Source organism: Protopterus annectens, chromosome 2.part1, assembly GCF_019279795.1.
Source record: "Protopterus annectens isolate FY-2018-M chromosome 2.part1, PAN1.0, whole genome shotgun sequence".
NCBI classification, from domain to species: domain Eukaryota; kingdom Metazoa; phylum Chordata; order Ceratodontiformes; family Protopteridae; genus Protopterus; species Protopterus annectens.
Genome location: NC_056729.1, coordinates 1,037,415,107 through 1,037,440,287, shown reverse-complemented (window position 1 = coordinate 1,037,440,287; position 25,181 = coordinate 1,037,415,107). Strand labels below are relative to the sequence as shown.

General features: G+C 40.5%; 1 protein-coding gene across 2 annotated transcripts in view; it reads left to right on the top strand.

The window, feature by feature from the left end:
• SORBS2 (sorbin and SH3 domain containing 2) overlaps positions 1–25,181 on the top strand; it is a 3,647,154-nt gene that overhangs the window by 2,274,641 nt on the left and 1,347,332 nt on the right. The window lies entirely within an intron of this gene.

Genomic DNA, 25,181 nt, shown 5'->3' with positions numbered 1-25,181 from the left:
ACCAATCCTTGCAGTCTCTCAACCTCACTGCTTGGTTGCTCCACTTCCAACCTTAGCCAGGCTTCCGGACATTTCCCAATCGGTGTGTGAAATCATCTTATCTTCGCACAAATCTACCACCAGAAAAACTTATGCTAGTAAGTGGAAACGTTTCTCTTGCTGGGCAGAGTCTAAAAACATAGATCCCTTTTCAGCCCCGGTCCACCACGTTTTAGATTTCTTAGCGGAACTTTTTCAGACTGGGTCCTCTTCTGCCACCATTAGAGTTCAGTTAGCTGCAATTTCAAATTTTCATACAGGCCTATCTGAAACTAGTACCATGTCCCATAAGCTTTGCAAAGCTTTTCTCAAAGGGACTACTTTGCTCAGGCCCCCAGTAAGAGATCCCCGCCTCCGTGGGATCTTAATTTGATCTTAGCTTCCCTAATATTGCCCCCCTTTGAACCTGCAGCTTCATGTTCCTTAAAGTTTCTTTCTTGGAAAACCCTCTTTCTTGTGGCAATTACCACAGCCAGAAGAGTTTCCGAACTCCAGGCCCTTTGTGTTTGCCCTCCTTATTTAGTTTTCCATAATGACAGAGTTTCGCTCAGGACTAATCCCTCCTTCCTTCCTAAGGTACCTTCTGAGAGTAATCTGAATCAGTCCATTGATCTTCCGGTCTTCTTCCCAAATTATTCCAACAAAGCTGAACATAAATTACATCAGTTGGATGTACATAGACAATTACGTTTCTACTTGCATAGGACTAAACAAATTAGAAAATCAGATCAGCTCTTCCTGTCCTATGCTGAAGGTAAACAAGGTCTACCAGTGTCTAAAGTAACTCTATCTAGGTGGTTGACTTCTATTATTACTTTGATTTATCAATTGAGGAACAAACAGCTCCCTGCTAAACCAAAAGGCCACTCTACTAGAGCTTTAGCTACTTCTGTAGCTTTTCAGGCAAGATTACCAATGGAAGCCATTTGTGCGGCAGCTACATGGGCCACTCCCCATACATTTATTTCTCATTATAAGTTGGATGTGGCCTCTAGGAGCAGAGCTGATTTTGGTTCCACTGTGCTGAAGAGTCTGTTCCGATGAGCCACCCAGGACTGAGGTGCTAGGGACACTGTCCCAACCAGCAAGAATGAAGGCGAGATAGACAACTTAACATTAAGAAGTTATGTATCTACCATAACATTCCATGTTAGTTGTCTTCTTCTCACCTTCTTTCTTGCATCCCACCCTCCATCCCCCTATCCTAATAGACCGAGAAGAGTTGCCCTCTGAGTTCCTTTTAGCTGGCTGGATCTTATCTGGTTTGTTCCCTCAACCTTTTAGCTCTGTAGCTAAACATATGCTGTTAGGACAGGTGTCCTTATATTTGTCTGTAGTTAGGTCTACCAAACGAGATCTGGGGATCTAGCGCCAGGCATTGTGGGATATGGGGAGGCCTCGAGCCAGTAAATAGCTCTCGAGCTTTAGAAGATGGCCGAGTCGGAGCCGAGGATCGGCTCTGAACCCAACCAGCAAGAAAGAAGGCGAGAAGAAGACAACTAACATGGAACGTTATGGTAGGTACATAATTTCTTAATACCTTAGATATCCACAGGCAAATCCATTTTTACTTAAACAGGACTAGGTCCTTTCGTAAATCTGACCAGTTATTTTTGGCTTTTTCTGGACCTAGATTAGGATCTGCTGTTGCTAAGGTCACATTAGCTAGATTTATTTTATTTATTTATTTATTTATTTTATTTTACACTTGTTGACCAGGCTAGTCTAACTGGAATACAAATCCATTTTCAGTAGAGGCCTGGGGAGAAAAGCTCCAACACAAACACAATATGTATAATAAAAAGTTGTCACAATTCAGAGAAGTATAAAGTAGTTGAAAAGTTCTGAACAGTTACAGCCGTATAGGCGTGATGCAGTTGTCATTACATGAGTACATAGCTCATGGTGAGGAGATATGAAAAGCAAAAATAAAATACAAAACAGTTGTTTACTTATAGAAACAGAAAAAAAAATAGGATAAAAAAGATGTTTATTTATACAAATGTACCATGTGATATAGTGAAATACAAGGTTTATAGGAGACAGCAAGAGGATGTCATTAGTTAGAATATAATAATATTAGATGCAGAGAGCACATAGGAAATCAAAGAAAGAAGAAAGACAAGTTAGTTAGGGTTAGTACAAGGGCATAACCAATGAGTACTGAGAAATAGTTTTAGTTTCTGTTTAAAAAGGGTTATAGAGGTCAGGGATAGGAGTTCAGAGGGAAGCATGTTCCAGTGTTTGCCTACAGAGTTAGAGAACAAAGAATCTCCAGCTGAGTTATTGGATCTGCTAGTGGTAATAAGTAGCTTATTAGAAGAGCGTAAGTTCTTAAGATTGTTGTAGGGGGTAATGAGAGTAGTCAGTATAGGAGTATAGGTGGGGTAGTGCAGGCTCTTATGGATAATAGCAAGCTGGTGAAATAGTAACTGGTTTTGTAACTCTAGCCATCCTAATTGTTTTAGGCTGTTGCAATGATGTGTTCTAAAAGGAGAACCAGTGGCAAATCTAGCAATACTATGATAGGAGGTAGCAAGTCTGTTGAGGTTGTTTTTTGAGAGATTGGTATATATGGGTGAAGCATAGAGTAGGGTAGAGATTAAATGAGTTCTAGCTATAGTGGTTTTGGCTGAAGGAGTAAGAAAGGGTTTGATTCTATAAAGGGATCCCAGTTTCTTATTTACTGTTTTTATAGTGATGTTAATATGAGTATCAAAGTTTAGGTTATTATCTATGGTTATTCCAAGAAGTTTAGTGGTTGGGTCAGGAGATATAAGAGTCCCATTCTTGGATATAAGAGTGAAGTGAAGAGGGGTTGACCTGCGAGTGTAGGAGTAAAAAGTAGCAGTTTAGTTTAGATGGTTGAAGGACTGTGTGACCTTCATTTATACACAATGCAATATCTCGTTGCCTACTACCATGAAAGCTCATTCAACAAGGTCGGTGGCAACTTCTGCTACCTTCCATGCCAGACCTTCTTTATATGACATCTGTGCAGCTGCAACTTGGGCTACATCTCATACCTTCATCAATCATTACAAACTAGATTTGGCCTCCAGGGGAAGAGCATCTTTTGGTTCTGTGGTGCTCAGGAATGTCCTTCCATGAGAGCCTCCCAGGAATAGCGGTAGCTGGGGACTCTGTCCCATGAGTAAGGAATGAACAAGGATTAACAATATCAGATAAAGAAGTTATGTCTTACCATAACGTTCCATCTGTATTGTTGATCCTCGTTCAGTCATTATGACCCTCCCTCCTTCCCCCTCCTGTGGTTTCTAGTGGATCTCACCATCCAGTTCTCTTAGGTTATTTGACCAGAGGTAGCCTCTACCTTCTTTGACTTGCAAACTCAATCTGAGGTAACAGGGAGAGGGGGATTGTGGGTAAGAGTTTAGCTCGAGAGTTTGAAGCTGACGTGAGCTTGGAAAATGGCCAGCTCAGTTCCGAGGTCGGAACCAAGACCTATGTGTAATGATTGAACGAGGACCAACAATACAGATGGAACGTTATGGTAAGACATAACTTCTTTTTATTTGGCCCTTATCAGATCCATCATTAAATATAATGCCCCCTTTCAGCATGTACCTGATCAGACATATGCAATAGCTGGAATGCTTACAAAGTTTCCTTACCAGGAGAATCCATGGTATAAACACATTGTCCTATACAGATTACCTTAAAGCCCTATCTCTATATTCTGTCTCCTGCAAATTACTGAGAGGCGATTTATGCCTGGCTTACAAGGCATCCTCGGTTCTAGCTCTGATGGACTTTCTGCACATCCGCAAAACAAACTGCATCAGAACCACTAAATCCAAGGATTTAAATTTGTGACATAAATAAGACATGTTAGTGAAACAGATATGTGTCTCAGAGGATCCGAAGGCTCTGCAACAGGCTTCCCATCCATGTGAAGCAGAGTCCATCCCTAACACTAGTTAAGCATGACCAGTGGATGGGAAATTGAAAATGCACTAGTGTCTGGCCCTCATGTCTCTGACAGAGGCAGATAATAATGCCCATACTAACATACCCCCAATATAACCTCTAGAAAGTTCCTAACATACCCTCTCCTAATAAACACTCATGATAAATAGGGAGACAATTGGGTTACATTGCACATCTAGGCTTATAAAGGCTCTGGTGGTCATTAGCCTAGTATACACCTATAAACCTATGTAAAAAGGCCTGGAGGACAGACACCTCCTCATTCCTGTGGACAGGAATGTTTCTGTATACGTTTCCACACTTTCCTCTGATAATCTGGGTTCTTCTAAAAATTCAGAAGAACTCTCCCAGGATAATTGTAATGACCCTTTTTGGCCTGGGCAACAGTGGTTCTCACTTCTTTTGAAAATGGCCTGGGGCAATTACTACAAGCTTCTCCACAGAATGGATTTATTCACACAAAACCGGAGATCTGATGTTGTCAATCTTCATTCATTCTTGACTGATGGGTTCAGTTCTGACCTCTTGGAACTGACTCAGCTGTTATACATAGCTCGCGCCAGCCAAAAACTCTCGAGCTAAGGCACTACCCACAATGCCTTTCTTCCCATTACATAAGATCTTGCTTGCCGCAAGAAAATTGGACACGTCAGCAGATGCTCTCAGCTAAGTGCTTTAAAAATTCTATTTTTTCACTGTAGTTTCTAATAATATTGGACTAATACTCTCTATTTACTTTATTGGATAGTTTCATTACCTAGTTTTCGTGTGTGACTGTTTTTTGCCTATTTCTACCCACCCCCCCTTTACCTTTATGGTAACTCTTATTACCATCGTTGGTAACAGGCCTCCACCCTTTCCTTTTTGTCATTGGTAATCTTAGATACCATTGTCTGTATCCCCCCCCCACTTTCATCCCTTTACCCATTGGGTAATTTTCTATACCATTGTTGGTATATCAAAAAAAACACATACAACAACTCTTGCTTTTCCTTTCCTCTCTTTGCGCATGTCATGTGTGTGTGTGTGTGTGTGTGTGTGTGTGTGTGTGTGTGTGTGTGTGTGTGTGTGTGTGTATATGAGTGACTTGACTAATATTTTGATATGGTGAAGAAACAAAAGGGGACATCTGGTTTCAAGCGGTGTGAGGACTGTGGCAGAAAGATGCTCAGTTCTGATGTGCATCTTTGTGGCGTGTACTGTCTGGGTGCCTCTCACTTAGACATAAACTGTAATATTTATCAGGGCTTTAGCACCCGTACTTTAGCGAAGAGGTACAATAAGCTTATTTTAAAAGTCTTGTTAAAGTGTCCCATTGGTGAAGCCCTATCTAAGGCAGAGACTTCAAAATCTCCAAAGCCTGATGTAAAGAAAAGAAGCAACTGTATGCCGACCTCCCCTATGGCATAGGAAACAAAGTCTCAAAAACCACAGATTCTGACGGTATCTTCGGAACCGAAGGCCAAAGTACCGAAAGTGACAATATCATTGGCACCGAAGACGACACATTCCACATCGGTACTGTCAAGCATTGAACCGACTCAAACCACTTCAGCACCAACCATTGCTTTGGTGCCAACAACCTCTTTGGCACCAATAGTTTCTGTACAACCACCACTATCTCTCATTTGATTCCACCTTCCCCTTCCATACAACAGCCTATGGTGTCAAAAGTCAATCCATTAATTATCCCCAGGACTAGGTATTCCCCTTCAATAGACCCATTTTTAGGTCAACAACTCAGCCCATTTCTAGACAGGCCTGAGTCCCCTTTGGGAATGTCAATCCATTCCTCCAGGAGTCTCTCATAATTGGACATAGTCAGATTAGTGGAACAACTTTTATCAGCCAGAGGTCTTCCTGCATTTTCACAAACCTCTCTCCCACCTGGAGTTGAGACTTATTCTCCAAGTACTCCTCCAGTTTATCCTCGTTCAACCTCCTTTCAGGGTTTGGAGCCCCCCACTTTGATGCTCCTGGTGTGATGGTGGGCCTCACCTCAGTCCCGGAGTCGACTCTGTGATCTTCATTTCCTTTGGATCCATCGCACATCTGGGACTGAGGTTTGGCTGTCGGTTCCAAGATCCTTGGACTGGTTCTGGTTGTTTCCACGGTGCTGTCTATGGCTCTTGGGGCCATGGCAGTTTCGAGCCCTCTCTCGGCTCCTACTCTGGCTGGTGGCTCATTGGAACAGGGTGTGACCCTGGTTCCGAGGTTGTCTTTCTTGGTTCCAGGCTCCCATCCCTCTTTGAGTGGGCCTGCCTTCCAAATTATAGAGAGAGCTTTGGCCTCAGCAGGCTCCCATCTGTTTCCATCCCCGTCCGAGTGCCATATTTTTCTTTCCTCTGGTTCGCAGCTGTCACAATCTGCAACATCTGGACAGTGGGCCCAAGAGCTGCAAGACACCCTGTTTCAGGGTCCCCCCTCTTCAAAGTCCTCCTCAGAACCTCCCCATGAGGAGCCGCCCCAAAAGAGGACATGCAAGAGGAAGCACCTAGATTCTGCAGAAGAATCAATCACTGAAAACATAGATTATGATGATTGGGAAGGGTCCCCACGGTCACCCCCCAGAAGATGTCTCCTTTTTAGACATCCTGGAAATATTAAAATAGAGGGGTGATTTGAAGCCCTCAAACCCATCCTCCAAGGAATCTGTGCTCTTGAAAGCTTTTTGTTCTCACTCATCTACTTCATGGGTGAACCCGCCCACTGACGACCTAGTTAAATTGATCGTTCACAGAGTGGGGAAGGCTCCAGACTCCATAGAGCCTGTTCCCCAGAGACAGGACAAGATTCTTTTAGCCTCATTGTTCTAAGGGTCTAGCAGTGGATGCCATGGTGGTGACGGCGGCCACCAAAAAGGAACTCCCCAAGGAGAGTTCAACTGTCCATCCTCCTAACCGAGAATCCCGGACTATGGACAGATTTAGGAACTGGGTCTTTGCTTCAACGACCTTCGCTATTTGGTCCTTTAACTTCTTGGCACACTTTACTAGACTCCAAAAGGATCTGATAACCAAGCTTTTAGACACCCTAGCAGGAGCAGTGTCTGATGAGGTTCAAGATAAGGTTGCCTCTCAGCTTGCCACCCTGGAGTCTATTTCAAATTCGTCCATGCGGCTTATTGCATACAGTCGAAGGGACATCTAGAGTAGTGGGTACAGGCATTGCCATTAGGCGTCATGCCTGGATGCATTTGTGTGATTTTGCGTAGCCCTTTAAGTTTTCCTTTATCAATGCTCCTATTGATGGTACTTCTTTGTTTGGCCAAAAAGTTAGAGAAACTCTAGCCAGTTGCAAAAAGGACAGAAAGACCCTTTCTGCTGTGATCGTTCATTTTTCCTATCCACAATGACCTTACTCCAGGAATCAGAGGAGTGGAAAAATGTGGTTGAAGAAGACCCAAGGGCCTTTTCGGGACACACATGGTGAGTATTCCCCCTGGGTCAGAGGGGGGGACTCTTACAACCCTTTCAGTGCTCCTGAATGGAGGCCCAATTGCTTTCCTCTGGAAGCAGTCGGGGTAAGATTTTCTCTACACCATTCAGCCTGGCTTACAATAACCTTGGATACCTTGGTGCAGAAAATAATTACCAGATGTTACCACATTCCCTTCAATCTTTTACAAAAACCCCAAAAGTGAATCCATGATGTTCTCCCAATCAGAAGGATCTAGCAGCACTAGAGATTCAAAAGCTGCTTCAAAAAAGAGTCATCCAAGTAGTCCCACCAGACCAAATAAGATCCGGATTCTACTCAAGATTATTTTTAGTGCCAAAAAATACAGGGAACTGGAGACCAATTTTGGATCTCAGCCTAATGAACAAATTTGTACAGCAGACAAAATTCCAGATTCTCACGGTTCAGTCCATCCTTCCCTTTCTAGAGAAGGCTGATTGGATGTGCTCTATAGATCTTCAGGATGCGTATTACCACATAAAGATGGACAAGAGCTCCAGAAGATATCTCCGCTTCCAGCTAGGAGCCATTACTTTAACTTGGAGTGACAGCATTAGCAGATTTAAACCTTTTTCTTATTGCAACAACATGTTCATATTAATAGCTAACAAGGGAGGACTGGTAAGTAGTATATAGCTATTTACTCTAGCATGAAAACTATTTATGGAACAAGTGAGAAAACAGGTTAGATGCAAAGTTGCCAGGCCAAGCTACTGCCTCAGTTGTTTTAGCTCAGAATATTACTACAGTATCTCCTAAATGGAATTTTTTGGCTACAGGTGTTTTGACAGATTCTTCTTCTCACTCAGAAAACTGTTTATAGAGACTTGCACAGTACAGGAAACATTGTCTGGAAATATAGCATGTCTCTCCCTCTCTCCCTCCCTCCTTTTTAAATGAACCTGGAAATGTATTTTTGTCCTGTGATAAGTTAACAGATTTTGTGACTTACCCCAATTATGACCCAGATGACCTATGTTTGATTAGTGGCGCAGTTGGTGGAAGAATTGGTCAGGGGAAGGTGGGAGTGACTGGCTAGGGGGAAGGGACAGTCAGTTTACTTCCATACAGGTAGAGCCCTATACAACATATGACCATAGTAAGTGAGCTCGGGACTCCTAAGCTGATGTCAGTACCTCTCATGTAATAGTCATGTGTAGGAGCAAAGGCACATCAGGGTGGGCTTAGGACACTCCCAAAGTAATGCTGGTGCCAACATCAGCTTCCACTCATAACAGAAATACCCTTTGTGACATCCTATGTGATAACTGTGCTACAGTTTACTCGCAATCTTGGGATAGGAAAACAAATGGGCAGTGGCAACTTCTCAATGCTTGGCAGGCAGTGAGATCAGAAAAATGACCTTGATATTCTGATGAAAAATATGGCTTAGAAGTGCAACAGTGACTTCTCAGCTTTAGCTCCTTTCTTTAATGGATAGAACAGGTTGGATTAATAGTAAAATTCATGAAGTGCACTAAATAATGCTGGCAGTAAAGAGCATTACATACTGAGGTCAAAATCTCCCATAATACCTGTAAATCTGCTTTCTCAAGGCACTTTAGAATGGAGGTATTCATCTTTGAGTTCTTTCACTTCCCTACCATTCAATAAATAATTACCATGCATGCAACTATTAACAGGAAGTTAGTGGGATATACTGAGATAATTTAGTGGTAGGCATTTTGTCCATGATCCAGACACAAACAAGTAAACACATAGGGATCTTCCTGGTTAGCACCACATCAGTTTATACTGTGAAATCAGCAGGAGTTAGGGTTACTGATCAGTCCTGCTACTTGGAAACAGAAACCTTCAGAGTTATCAAGCCTGCTGATTAGGAGAAGACTTTAGGGCACTTTAGCTGTTCTTAAAATTTTGAAGTAGCACATTATACACATTTTATTTTGATGTTAGAATAAATTGATAAAGGCAAAATATTTAAACTGGATGCTAGTGTGGGAGAGTTTTTTCTTTCTTTTTTTTGCCTTTACACCCACTTATTGCTTACTTATAGGTTTACTCCACACAACACGAACAAAACACACCAGATAAATGGTCTGCTCAGTAATACTACTAGTCCAACGGTCATTCAAAGAGCAAATCAAAATCATGGCACCAAACTCAGTTTAGTAAACAGAATATTTTATTCAAAGAAATCACATAAGTGCTTTCACAGTTGAACTAACTGCTTTATCAGACATTGACTCATAACAAACAAACCTCCTTTTTACATGCAAGTGCCCCTCCTCAATACATAATTGAAAACAATTGTAATTTAAAGAGACTGTCATATGTTATCCTTTCCACTCTTAAACATATCCATGTATAGTTATTAAAAACAATCCTAAAACATACATACAAAACACAAATATAATAATATATAAATATCCGACTACTAACTATAAAATATCTAAAGTGATGAGAGTTAAAAATATAAAACAATATAATGCCGTATCTGTATAGGGGCCTCGTCTTTAGAACTGGTCTAATGGGGACTTTACCATTTAAACTGTCCGCTTTCATTCTTATGATCCATCTAACTTCATTGACCTCTTTTTAGTAAGCACATATGGATATGTTTAAGAGTGAAAAGTATAATAATATATGACAGAGTCTCTTTAAATTACAATTGTTCTCAATTATGTATTGAGGAGGGGCAGTTATATTTAAAAAGGGGGTTTGTCTGTTATGAGTCAAAGTCTGATGAACAGTTAGTTCAACTGTGAAAGCGCTTATGTGATTTCTTTGAATAAAATATTCTGTTTACTAAACTGAATTTGGTGCCATCATTTTGATCTGCTCTTTGAATTACTTACAGGTTTCTTTATCATAAAACAAAATAATTACTTAAGCTTAAATGCTTTCTCCTTCCATCCTTAGTTTTCTTCTTTCCTTTTTTTTTAATTTCTATCTGCTCTTCTACGCTAACATTTTCACTAATTTATGTACTAACTTTTTAAAGTACATGCCTAAAATGCCAGACAGCCTTCTTAGAAAACACAGCTGTAATAAACTGTTTTTGTTAACATTTCTCACCAATATATCTTCATGTGGAGCTCCGAATCATGTATCATTTTGTCATAATTTGGTTTATAGAATTTTGTAAGGTCTTACACAGATTTCATGAAGCAAAGACCGGATAAAAATATTGTCTCTTTTTTGTACATTGACATATCTGCTTGGACTGATAGAAAAAGGAATGATTCACAGAGTCCTATCAATAAATTTCAAAGTAACACACAGCAGTAGCTATTGTACAACGTAATATATGAACAGAAATGAACAGTTTATAATTATACTTTGTAAAGTGTGCAACACTAAATGGTTTTGTCTTACTTTGTCGTCTTAGAAAACTATGAGATACAAAATAGCTAATATATTTTTATAACCTATTATATGGTGGAGTAAAACTCATTAGTCATAAATGTGAATACTAGGCAAACTGCTCTGAAGGACCATTTTAAGCCTAGCTAATAACTTGAAGTCAAAATCAAACGTAAAGACCTTAAATATTATGCCAAACCCAGTCTCCGTGTTAAGTGGAAGCCAGAAGTCAGAATCAAACCTCATATCTTGTGCTTGGAAGACAAAGACTTAAGTCGTCGTGCCAACTGTAAGTGCAGTATGATGCTGGAAGGCAAGATTAGGGAGGTTGTATGTTTTTGACTTTATCCAGTTGCCTAGGGCCAGATAATTTTAAGTAATAATTTCCTATTGCTCAAGCTAATCACAATTGCAAAAATTAACTAGGTAAACTAATGTCCTAATATTGTGTTATGTAGCAGTATATGAAATAAAGTCAGTTAGCCTAAAAGGAAACTCAAATGCTTGTACTTAACATTTGTATTGTACTTCATTTGGCTAATGGCGTTCTACTAATAATTTAGCAGCAGCAGGGCTTTGTTAGTCTGCAACTGTATTTGACATGTCTTGTCCGCCTGGGAATACATTGTGATAACATAATTTGCACCTTGCAAGAACTGCAAATCAAAGACTACAGCTAGATTATCGCTTGACTCATACCTCTCAGGTGTACTTCATTACGAGGAATGTTCCTCATTTTGAGATTTAAAAATTCCATTTTCCATGCTGTTTCACATCAGGCATTCACTGTAAAGGATTTTTAACAGATATCGATGGTAAAGAATATTAAATCATATTAATTTATCAGAAGAACTTTTTTATAAGTGTGAAGATGATGTGAGGTTTCTATTTGAAGTTTTTAGTCAGTGTTTATAGAGTTAGTGTTCCATGTTTTAGAGATGGAAGGTTGTGAGCTATGGCTTGACTGTTGGTCTGGAATTTCATGTAGCACTAACACCAAAATACAGCATACTGTTTCATTCTGTTTTTGTCAGCCATTTTGACTCATAACACTGACAGCAGTTGGAGTTGCAAGTCCCACATGTTTATTCAGATACATGTTGTTAACCCACTCCTACATGGTATTGTCGTCAAACTTAACTTTCTGTAGACTTTCTTCATACTGTATCCTTATGGAAAAAAAGCCTCCAGAATTTGTGTCTTTTGGGGGAACAAATGTACTGTCTGTAGTATGAATGCAGTACCAAGAAATTTGAATCCAATTAACCATTTCATGTACTAGTATGCATGTATGTATGTATTTATGTGTGTGCTCCTCTCCATCTCTCCAATCCATGTGTTTAAAAGTATCCTGAACATGGTGGTTCTGTCACCAAACGTCATTCACAGGATTTATTGCAGGCACTTCTACTCCTTCATGTGTATGTGTGGGTGGGGTAGGTTCCAGGCATTATGAGGAGGGAACATTCAGTACAAGTGGAAACTTGTTATGATAACATTTACTGGTGGTAACATCTTTCTGTATAATGTCTTGGAGTTTGTGCTGTTATCCTTAATGTAATGTAAATATCAGAAGATGTCCTTCCATATCACTGTTGCAGTATTCTTTACAAAAGGGATTCTGTGCCAAGGGTAGCCCTGTCCTTCCATATCACTGTTGCAGTATTCTTTAAAAAAGGGATTCCATGCCAAGGGTAGCCCAACGTCCAACCAGTATACCAAAGCCTTAAGATTTTATAGACATTATACATCACACGTGTGCTTCCCACTCAAGGCATAGGGCATAAAGGTGACGTATATACCTGAGAACTTCTTTGCTGTCAGTCTGAACGCCATCAGTAATCATCAGTCTGAATGCTCCTTCTTCTGTGCTGGTTACTGAGCTGTGTTTCATTTAACTGCCACATTGGGGTTTCTTCTTATATTTTTCTGTTTTAATTGTTATGAGTTTACATGACATCCAGAAAGAGAAAACATCAGTGTGGGAGGCAAATTCCCCATAAAAATCATCACTAGCAGTGTCTTTTCTGTTTGGGTGTGTCTCACGACCATACACAGTGTTCTATCTGCCAAACGTTTGTCCCTAAGACCGTACATAGTCATTTCTTATCCTTGTCCAATTAGCTGGAGAAACAGCATCTGAAATTGTTGGCACAGGGTGGTATGGCAGAATACTCCCATCCAAAGGTCAAACACCTGCCAAGAAAAACGCCAAGAAACTCAAGCCTGATTCAGCTGCTGTCCCACCTACCCCGGACTGCTCTGTCGAGGCTAGTGAAAGCCCAGAGGATCACCCAGTTGTTGTGTTGGATTCCTCTGCAGCGACCCTATTGGAGGCTGGCATGGATCCAACTTCTCACACATACTTGAAGGCTCTGCAAATGTCCGGTCTGGATGTTGAGGGGGGAACCTTAACTGATTATTTCAGAGGGACCAAGGGGATCCTGCACTTACTTGTTCGGGAAGAGATTTGTATTATGTTGGTTAAATGTAGGCAAGGGTCTGAACCTCCTGGAGTATTTAGGGCAGATGTCCCTCAGAAGATAAAGACAAAAAAAAAGCATGTTTCCCCTGCTGCTAAAGATCCCCAGTGTGAATGGCAGGATTTTACCTAGGGGTTGTTTAGTTCATTGATGACCTAAAAGCTTCCCCTAGGAGTTTCTGTGCCTGCTCCCCCTTGGTCGTCTACCACACTCAAGAGGCCAAGAGAGCAGGCGTCCTCTGAAGAGGATTTGGATTCTGGGGAAGAATCTTTAGCATATTCCTCTCAGATCCCTTCTCCCTTAGGATATGGCTTTAAGGAGGAAGATTCTATTAGCCCAAGTGTTCCCTTGGAAGAACTCTTCTTTGGAGATACTGTTTCATGCATGGTGGAATATTTTCAATGAGACTGTTCTGAAGTTTCTGACATTCAAAAGAGGTATTATGAGCTCCTCCAGATGGAGTCCCCTAAGCACTCTGCTATACCTCCAGGCTTGTCTGCCCTTTTAGATATCTTTTCAGCAGCCTTTGTGGCCCTGGATTCTAAACCTCCAGCCCCTAAGAAATCTGATAGATGATACAAAGTACCTAATGAATTTAAGTTCCTACACAAATGTCCTTCTGCTGACCCTTCAGTAGTGTCTGTCTCTTCCGACAAAGCCTATAAACTTTTGCCTTCTACTAATCTACCTTCTTTAGAAAAGGACAGTAGAGCTATGGAATGAATGACTAGGCATAAAGGTATGTACTGATGCTACCTTGACTTTTAGGGCTATTAACTACCAGACCCACATGACCAGGTATGTTTTTTCCCTTCTTTCTCAGGCTTCCCAGGTAATCTCTGACCTTCCTGATTCTGAAGAGAATGCTTTGGCCTCTCTTTACTGGGCTGTACTTCTCAGGTATCCCACCACTGTATTAAATGTAGATATGATGCAGCTGATGTCTCCCTTAGGGCTGCTGCCTTTGATTTTGTTATTCAGACATTACTTTTGGCTTTGTCTCTAGCCTTTACCTGATGATATTAAGGCTAAATTATTGGATGTTTCTATTGATAATAAGAACCTATTTGGCTCTGCTGCTGCTTAAGTCCCTTCAGAATAAAGATAAGGCCTTGCAGGAACTGAAGCATATTTTTGTGTCTCCTGTTCCTAAGTTCCAGAGGAATTATCCATTCAAATCTATGTTTGTTCACAGACAGCCTTGCCCTCGTTCCAAAGGTAAGAAGGGTTCTAGGTGGGTTCCTCCTGCTAAGTCTACTCAGACTCCTGCTGCTCAGAGGCTGCATTTTCAGAATAAGCCAGGTCCTGTCTGGCAGTTTGCTTCCCCTTTTCTTGAGTCAGTTTCCCTTATCCATTTGTCTTTCCTGTCCCTTCCCAGTTGGTTAAGGGTCACTCAAGACTCTTGGGTTCTGTCCATCATCCATCAAGGATACTTCATAGTATGGAAATCCCTTCCTCCTTTTCTGGGCATCCCTCACCCTCCTCAGGAACAGCTTCCTTTATTCCCAGACCTGCTTCACGGCCTTTTAGCACAAGGCATCATTCAAGCTGTGCTGCCTTCCCAAGTAGAGAAGGGGATTTATTCCAAAATGTTTCTGGTTCCCAGGAAAGAAGGCACCTGCAGACCCATTCTGGACCTTTCTAAGCTCAACAATTTTATGAAGGCCCTTCCTTTTGGATGTTGTCCCTTCAAACCCTGTTTCATCATCCTCTTTTTACACATGCTTTTTTGGTCTCCCTGGACCTTAAGGATACTTATCTTCACATCCCAATTCATCTGCCTTTTAGGACGTTTTTGCTTTTCTCTGTTTCTTTCCTACATTGTCAATTCTCTGCTTTGTCCCTTGGCCTTTCTGCTGCCTCAATGGTATTCACCAAATGCCTCACTCCTGTGATTGCCTTTTGCAGGATGAGAGAGGTTAGAATATTTCCTTATCTAGAGGATCTGCTCCTTCAATCGTCTTCCCCAAGGTCTTGCTTCATCACCTCCAGTATACAGTTTGTCTCTTACAAAGCCTGGGGTTTACAATAAACTTCTAGAAATCAGTTCTGGTTCCTTCTCAGGATCACATATTTCTTGGTTGCAGGATCCAGACTATTTCCATGCTAGCATCCCTGCCTCCTCCCAAGGCTCTTTTCTAATTACTTTTTTCAATACCTTCTTCCTCTAGCTTCAGTTAAAGCCAGGGAATTTCTAAGAGTTCTAGGATTCATGGCTTCCACCATTCCTATGCTATCTCTTGCCAGGCTTCATATGAGAAAACTACAGTGGTTCCTAAAGTCAGTATGGCTCCATCAGTGTCATCCATTAGATTTTCTAGTCCCTTTTCTCCCATGCCTCAAACTCAAGCTTTAGTGGTAGATTCATCAGCTTTCTCTCAACCCGGGACTTCCTTTTCAGCCCCCAGTCCCCTGTCAGGAACTTTTCTTGGATGCCTCAGACAAGGGGTGGAGAGGTTCCTTCGGTTCCCTCAAGGTCCAGGGTCTCTGGCCTCCTCATCAGAGTTCAGACCACATCAACATAAAGGAGATGAGATCTCTCCTTTTCACCCTCAGACCTTTCACTCCCTGTTTCTTCGAGGGCCTCTCACAAAATTCAAAGACAGTACTACAGAGCTGCAGTATATCAACAAGCGGGGGGGGGACGACACGGTACTTTCTTTGCAAGCTGGCTCTTCTGGGGGTCTACTTTATTCACTTGAAACACATAAAACCCGAATCCAAATAGCACGACATGTAAAGTGCGAACCGTGAATACATCGAATGTACAAAAGCGTGAAATTTAAAACCATGAACTGTCATAGTCGGCCAACCCACCACCCACAAAACACTACCTACCCAAACAAAATAAAAAAAACACATACATACACTAACCAAAACCCTACTTCTAACCCTAAATTAAAGCACCAAAACCATACTGCTAACCCTACACTAACCCCACATACACAACTATCTATGCACTATCCTTAACCCCTCCCTTACCCTAAGGTCCGTAACTACCACACACTTCCCCTACGGAGCTATACCCTAACAAACTAAATATTCCACACACATACACTTAACAAAACCCTACACTAAACCTTACACATATTACCTACACAAAACCTTACATACACTACCTACCTATGCACTTACCTTAACCCCTCCCTAACACTAAGGTCCATAACTATCACACACTTACCTTACGGAGCTATACCATAGACGGGTCAACTATGCGAATTCGATATTTCCACTATCGTGGCTTTGTTAGTTCAACGTATTCGCGGTTTGCTCCTTACATGTCGCGCTATTCGGATCGGGATTTTCGTGTTTCGAGCGTGTAAAGTAGACCCCTCTTCAGGTATGGGATCTAGCTGTCCAGTATCAAGTGACTCTTCAGGCTGTATACATTCCTTCAGAGCACTGTGTAGTGACATACTCATTGAGTAGGTCCAGTACACAAGCTCATGAATCGATGCTTCACAGAGATAGCTTTCTGGACATTGTCCATCGCTGGGGTACTCCACAGGTAGATCTTTTTGCTCCCCTTTGAACAGACAACTTCCTCTTTTTTGCACCAGCCCAAGTCCTCTGGCTTGGACGGTGGAAACCCACTCTTTTTCTTGGAAGGAGATATATCTCTATGCCTTCCCTCACCTTCCTCTCATTTCAAGGGTCTGGTGAAGATAGAGCAGGACTCCTTCAAAATATTTGGCCCAGACAGCATTGGTCCCCCATTCTTCTTTGCCTAACCAAGGGCAATCACCACAAGTTACCTCACAGTGTGGACATAATCAGACAAGACAAGTGGTCTCTGATTCATCCTCACCTGTCTACTCTTTTTCTGAAATTGTGGGTAATAGCATTTTGATCTCTTTTAGGAACCTTTATTTCTGTGGATATGCTTAGAGTTCTGCAGTAGGCCAGGCAATCCACTACCAGGAAATCATATGTGTCCAAATGGAGCAGATTTTCTGTCTGATGCCTTGCTTGTAGCAAGGATCCATTTTCTGTAGGTATTCTTCTGGTTCTCTATTATTTGCGCGATTTGTTTCATGCTGGGTTAGCATATTCTTATGTTAAGGCTATTTCTGCTTCTTTGCCATTGACTACTCTTCTTGCCTCTAGCTTTTAGTTCAAACAATTTCTTAAAGACATCCTTCATGTCATGCTGCCCAGGAAGCCTATTCCGCCTTCCTGGGACCTCAATTTTGTACTTAAAAATTGACTCAGACTCCTTCCTTTTCAGCCTGCAGCTACAGCTTCCTTGCAACATTGTACATGGAAAAACTGTTATTCTTTTGGCCCTTATTTCAGCTAAAAGAGTCTCTGAACTCCAGGATTTTATGGCTGTTCCTCCTTTTTTTTGGCTTTTCATTGGGACAGAATGTCTCTTTGTACTATTCCTTCTTTTATGCCTGGGGAGTTAACAGTTTATTAATTTGCCTTCTTTTTTTCATTTTCTGTAGTCTGCTAGTGAGAAGGTTCTTCACACCTTGGATTTGCATAGACAGCTGAGATATTATTTGCATAAGACTAAGGCCTTTCACAAATCTGAGCAATTTTGTATTTCATTTCATTCCAGATCTCTAGGCTTGACTGTATCTAAGCAAACGATATCCTCCTAGATCTCTAAGGCTATTTCTTTTTGTTACTCTTTTCATGGAAAATGTCTTTCTGCCTCTGTAAAGGCTCATTCTACTAGGGCTGTTGCTTCCTCTGGTGCTTTTTTCAAAGGTGTGGATACTAGTTCTATCCTTGAGGCTGCTACTTGATCCTTTGTCCATACTTTCACTAAGCATTACAAACTGGATGTTGTTTCCAGTGCAAGATCTGGCTTTGCCAGACTATCCTGCACATGTTTCTTGAGGTCTCCTTAATGCCTTCCTCCTCCCAAATTTCCTCTTGAGCTTTTATACTCTCCCTTTTGTAAAGAATAGTGCAACAGTGATATGGAAAGACATAGTACACTTGTGTAAAGTCTTACTATAACAGCAGACGTCCTTCTCTTCACTGCTGCAGTATTCCTAGCCTCCCTCCTCCACCTTCTGTTCTGTTCCTTCTGACTTCCTAGCCAGGTAGCTTTTCCAGGATTTGTACTGATTAACTGAGGGATTTTGGAGCTGTTGGAATGGCATTCCCTAAATGAACTACCATTTCTCTAACAGTTCTTCATGACGATCTTTGTATGCAAAGTGTAGCTCTAAGAAAGACACACACACACACACACACACACACACACACACACACACACCCTTAACATATAAACATACATGGAAATGCAGAAGTACACTAAAGCAAAACTGGATTCTGATACGTATATATATTATCACCATGTTTAACAATCTAGACACCTTGGTTGGAATTTTCTGTTAAAAAGTTCAGGCACCTTAAGTGGGACTCCGGTTAAACAAATGTGTCCTCTTAATTCATATCTGTTCAGTATTTTAATGTATGACTGCTCGTAAGGCGAATGTTCTGCCCACTACACTATTGATGTACTACTATGTCATTATTTCCTTCAGCAGCTTATGGTATTTATTTTCACTAGCCTGATGATTTTTCATTCTTCATCTAGTCATCTAAATTCCATGCATATCTAAAATGTACAGCACTGGCTGAAGACATTGCAAGCCCCAACAATACTCTCTTCAACCATATTGGAGGGTGCACAAACTAATAGATCGAGCATCATTTTCTCAGACAGGAAGAGAGTCCTACTGCATGCCTACAGGAAAACAGTTTATTGTGCCAGAGTTTTCTATTAGCTAGTTAGTGTTCTAAAAGATGAAGAGTGCATAGAAAAAGATTGCTACTTATAGAAATGTTTAATTTCACATCTGTATAACTAAATCATAATAGGGGATAGCAGTTTCCACTCATTATGTTATTCACACAAGTCCTACAGATAGGTGAGATAGGTGTGGAGATAAGCCACAAGGGCCAAATTTGAGAAGTCTAGGCAATATTCATGTTCCTTCCCTACTTCTTGTGGGTGGAAACCCCTCACTTATTAGTCTGGAACAGCTATCCAGCTGTGAAAACAGCTGGAGGACATTATAGGGATGAACCGAAAACATGTCATGATAACTGTTCTTTTAAAGATTTCTAACTCCAGTGGGTAAACTGAACATTATGATCTATCGTAGACTATAGCAATAACCCACATCTTTGTGTGGGTAATGCTGGATTTACAAGACAACTGTGGGTAAATCCAGCATTGCCCACTCCCAGACATGGGTTATGAGTATTATACAATGACACTATTTAAGACAAACAAGACTTACTTTTCTTAAATAATGTCTTTGTATAAAGGCGACGTGCTGTCCTTCCACCACTGGACATTTCCTTGAGCCTTATCTGATGTACTCTGCATGCATTTCTGACTTGCATTCCATGCATACCCAGAACATCAGTGCTCAGGAAAGTAAGCAACGGAGAAAAGAAGATCTCCGTTGCTGTTTTTCTTTTCTTTTTTTTTTTAATTAAAAAAAAAAAAAACTTTGGGCATTTTACGGGTAGGAGAGAGACAGCATGGACGAAATACAAGGGATATTTTGTTCAAGCTGACTCTCTGGTCTGTCTGGAGTCCGGACTACAGATTTTATTTTTATTTTTTAAGAAATAAAAATAAAATTTAAAGACTATACCAACATAAAAACGTCTGTGCGACCGGACCTTTTTCCATTGGTATATTCTCGGATTTACAATGGGCACGCTGGTTGAGCTGGACAATCAGCATGCACGTTTTGGAATGTTAATGACCAGTCATTGTATAATAGGCATTTTATGTCAGTGGTACAGTAAGTTGAATAAGGAAAGCGTAAGACTCCATGAAAATATTTAAAGATCTTGCTTCACTTGCTAATTGGATTCAGAGTGATCTCTGTCAGATGTCACAATATTCCATGTACTGTCTGAATGCTTTTAGAAAGCTCTGACAGTACAGATTCCTTAAAACAAAATGAACAATTTTAGAGATTATTTTGAGAGAAGGGTTGAAGGTTAGTTGACAATTACAGATAAAGGGGATAACTAAATTATGTTACAGTGGCAGAGCCTTCTTCCCACTGCAGTAACTGAAAACTGAATGTATTGTTCATACCAGGCAGTGACAAGAAAAACTTAAAAATGCAGAAAGCCATTTGGTGAGAAAATGACTGCTGCATTAAGCATAGGAAAAATCCTGCATAGGCAGAAACTGATAGCAAAGTACAGCTAGTTATCTTTGCTAGTCTGCTTTATAAGCCTGCTTACTGTGAGATCTTATCCCTTGCTTAATCTTTAACTTGGTCCATCCCTTTAGTTAAATAGTAAGTACATGTTTTACCACCTGCCATTCATGCTGGGACACTACTCCGTATGTCCGGCATGCTTTCATACTTTTCCAAAGATTTGCTATACTTTGAGCCTTATTCCATAGTCTCATTATTTTTACATTTGTTCCTGAAATATCAAGTTAAAGGTGCCTTAGCCCTTTACAGCAGCCCATTCTGTCATATGTTTTGTCCCGAATGGTGAATGCTGTTTTAACATCAGTGCTGGAAAGCCTTTGAATTTGGGGGGTAAGAGGAGGACCAGAAGGGTACATCATGGAATTAAAGGGGCTGTTTTCCAACACTCGTGCACTTGTGCATGAGCATATGAGCACACACACACACACACACACACACACACACACACACACACACACACACACACACACACACACACACACACTCTCGCTCACCACACACACACTGTCTTGTACACAGCAGAAACAGTATCCTTGTTTGAAAGTTGGTAAAAAAAGTAAAAATGTATCTTGATCTGTTAGGAAAGGGACATTCTACCTACTAAAGCCAATACCATACACACACATACATATACATGTATGTATATGTGTATGTGCGTGTGTGTGTATGTAATGTGTAAAGTTCACACATTAAATATATAAACTATATATAGCTGTATATGTGTGTGTGTATGTGTGTGTGTGTATATATATATATATATATATATATATATATATATATATATATATATATATATATATATATGTATATATATATATATATATATATATATATATATATATGGTGGTGTACTACTGTGGAGCTTTCTCCCTGGATCTCCACTATAAACGGGACCATGCATTGTACTGTTTCTTGATATTGTAAAATAGGTAACTCCACAGAACCATCTAACTTCCATCCCATTGCTATTCTTTCTCCCCTCTCCATAATTCTCGAAAAGTGTATCCATTCTCAACTACTTTCTCACCTTACTCAAAACAATCTTTTAACCACCACCCAGCATGGGTTCAGACCCAAACACAGTACTTAGATTGCACTCTTATCCTTCTCACATACAGTAGCTGAGGCCAGAGACAATAACAAACTTGTGTCCTGCCTTTTCTTAGATCTCTCAAAGGCTTTCAATACTGTCTCTCACAACCTTCTACTTCATAAACTTTCTCAGCTGAACATTTCCATCCCCACTCTTAATTGGTTCTCAAGTTACCTGTCCAGTCACCTACAAGCAGTTAAATTCCTTCTCTCCCTTTCTGGCAGTTCCTCAAGGCTCAATTCTCGGTCCTCATCTTTTCAATCTTTTCACCAATGACCTACACACTTCCTATAACCTCTCCTCTTATCATACAGTACGCAGATGGTTCAACTCTGATCTCCATTTCTGACTCTGTCAACAACCTCCACCATTCCACCCAAACTTCATTTTATTCTGTTGAGAAGTGTCTCATCAACCATCAATTCATTCTGAACCCGTGTAAAACTAAGCTCTTATTATTCCTGCCTAAAACTCTAGCCCACGACAAATCCAGATTTCTCTTATCCTCTCTAAATGGCACCATCATAAGACCAGACTCAGACACTAAACTCCTGGGTGTCATCATAGATGACCAGCTCAAACTTGACCTCCACATACTTCATTCCATAAAGAAAACACACCAAAAACTGGGCCTGCTATACAGAAATAGCAAATTCCTGACCCCCAACTCAAAACTGCTGCTAGCCCAATCCTATCTCCTCCCTGCCCTCCTCTATGGCTCCCCTCTATTTTCTAATCTACAAAATAACCTGCTGGCAAAGCTTGACCAAACCTACAACAAAATTGCTAGATTTCTCACCAGCAGCTCCTATAAATCCCATCACTGCACAGCACTCACAAAACTACATTGGCTTGAACTCCCACACCTTCTGGCCAAAAGTAAGCTAATCCAAGCTTTTACAATTCTTAATTCAAACTCTGACTGTCCATCTCTGTCCAACCTGATCTCCTGGTACACCCCTCCCCATTCCCTGTGCAGCTCCGATAAACACTTACTACAAGTCTATTGACCTAACAAGAACATAGGTAAAATACTCTATAAACACTCCATTTCCCTTATCTGGAACAATCTTCCACTCCAAATCAGAAGCCATACCTCCCTTTCTAACTTCAAACATGACCTGATAGTGTATCTCCATAACAACCGTATATGTACCTGCAACCACCCTACTTAACCCCTCCCTCTCCCTATACCCACTTTACCACTACGTCTGATCTGTAAGACCTTTCCCATTTCTATAACTTACTATATCTACATGCTCTCCCTTCTACACCCTCCCACTAGATCACTACATCCCTCCTCTACTATTTTCTTCTTCTGTACCATCTCTTCCTCTGATCTGAGGCCCCTTGTACATACACGTTTCTCTATTTTTTTTTTACTCCTGCACTAGTTTCATCCTCAGATCTGAGGCCCGCTGCACATACACAATTTCTCCTTCTAGCCACTAATCTAATAATGCCATATTATTTTCAAATGATTACCTATAACCTTAATTCCCTTACTGCATACCTCTTGGATTTATTATCATTGTTTTCCTTTTACAACCTTATTATTATATTTTTGTATACAGCTATGTTTAATTCCATGGAGTACATTAGTTTTTTTTTTCTTATCCATTGTATTCATGACATTGTTTTGCTCTGTATTATTGCAAACTTGTCTCTACTTATATGTCTGTTTGGGGCTTTTCCCTTCAGGTCTCTACTGAAAAAGGGTAAATTCTTATCCAGCTGGACCAACCCGGTTAACAAATGCAAAATAAAATAAAATAAATTACCCAGCTAGACCAACCCATTTAACAAATGCAAAATGAAATAAAATAAAATAAATAATTCTATCGTACTAATGTTTGCTGTATTTTATCCATTGTTTGTTGTGATGTATTACTCTGGAGCTTTTCTCCCTGGGTCTCTGCTGAAAACGGGCCACTGGCCCAGTCGGGCATACCCGGTTAACAAATGTAATAAATAAATATATGTGTGTATGTGTGTGTTTGTGCGTGTGTGGGAGTCTGGCATAATGGTTAAGGTATTTACCTTACAAACACAAGGTGCAGGATTTAACTCTCGCAGGGGTTAATTGGCTAGGCTTAAAAAGGCCCGCATGGCAGTTAGCCTAGTATGAACCGGGTCTATATTAGAATGATGAAACTTCACTTACGCGAATCCCAAAAGGCTGACACGTAAACAGCGAACCACATGAACACCGAACGTCCTTTAGCGCGAAATTCAAAATATCGAATCACCATATTTGTCCACACCATGTTTAGTGAGGTAAAATGTCAGTAGGAGATTCCCTTATCCGGTATAGCTCCCTAACATAAATGTGCAATAGTTACTGACCTTAGGGTTAGGGTGCGGGTTAAGGTAAGTGCATACATAGTAATACATTCATATTTTTTTTGTTTGGGTAGGCAGTACGTAGCGGGCGGTGGAGTTGTCCAACTATGGCAATTCGATATTTTGAATTTCGTGCTTAAGGACATTCTGTGTTCTTGTGGTTCGCTGTGTATGTGTCAGCCTTTCGGGATTTGCGTAAGTGAGGTTTCGGCATTCTAATATAGACCCATATGAACCTATATATATTTATTCATTTTAAGCTCATGAGCATGTTTTCATGACAGACAGTACTCATGGAGGACTGAAGGAGTACTGTAACAAAATCAGGAAAGACTTATGGTAACCCTCCTGCCCACCCTTACATGTGTGCTTATCCAAGCCCCTAAACCCAACCCAACCTACACATTAGGGTACTAAACACCTTTTGCCTAAGAATACTACTATACTGCAATTTTTTTTTTTTGTTTTGGTTTTCTTTTAAGTAATCAGAAAAGGAATTGTTTTCCTTTTTCAATTAGGTAGAAGTAACAGTTTCTCAAAAGGTAAGTTTGATGTAGGTTTTTATTGAATTGTGATTCATTTTAATGATGCTTCACTTATTTACAGTATACTTAAGATACAGATGGAGCAAAGGAAAAAGTTTATGACATGTTTTAGAGAAATGTTATGAAACCAGAGAAGTTAGGGAAAATCCATGCAGACACTTAAGAAACATGAAAAACTCCATATACACAGTGAGTGGATATCAGGCCTAAATCCTGTTGGCCTAATGGTTAAGGTGTTTACCTTACAGACATAAGGTACAGCATTTGATTCTCACATGCGGTAATTGACTGGGCTTAAAATAGCTCACAAAGATAGTTAGCCTAATAAAAAGACGTGAGGCATAGATCTTAAACACTGACTGACAGTGCTACCAGAAATGTAAAATCATACATTTACATTTCCCCAAAAGCGAATTATTCTTTTAAACTTATTCTAGGAACTCTTAATAGAAATCACTTCAGAAATATCCAGTTTATTCAGATTGCTGTTAGTAATTTTTCAGTAGGTAGTTCCCTTAGTACTAAATGTTTTAGCATGAGTGCCATGAGATGTTGGAGGGTTGGCAATGTGGCCAGAGATAATACGGGTCATAAAGGTGGTTCATGAGACTGAAAGTCGTCTCTGCACACACACACACACACACACACACACACACACACACACACACACACACACACACACACATGGACATGCCAATGAGCAGAGAATAAACTGTTACTGTATGAA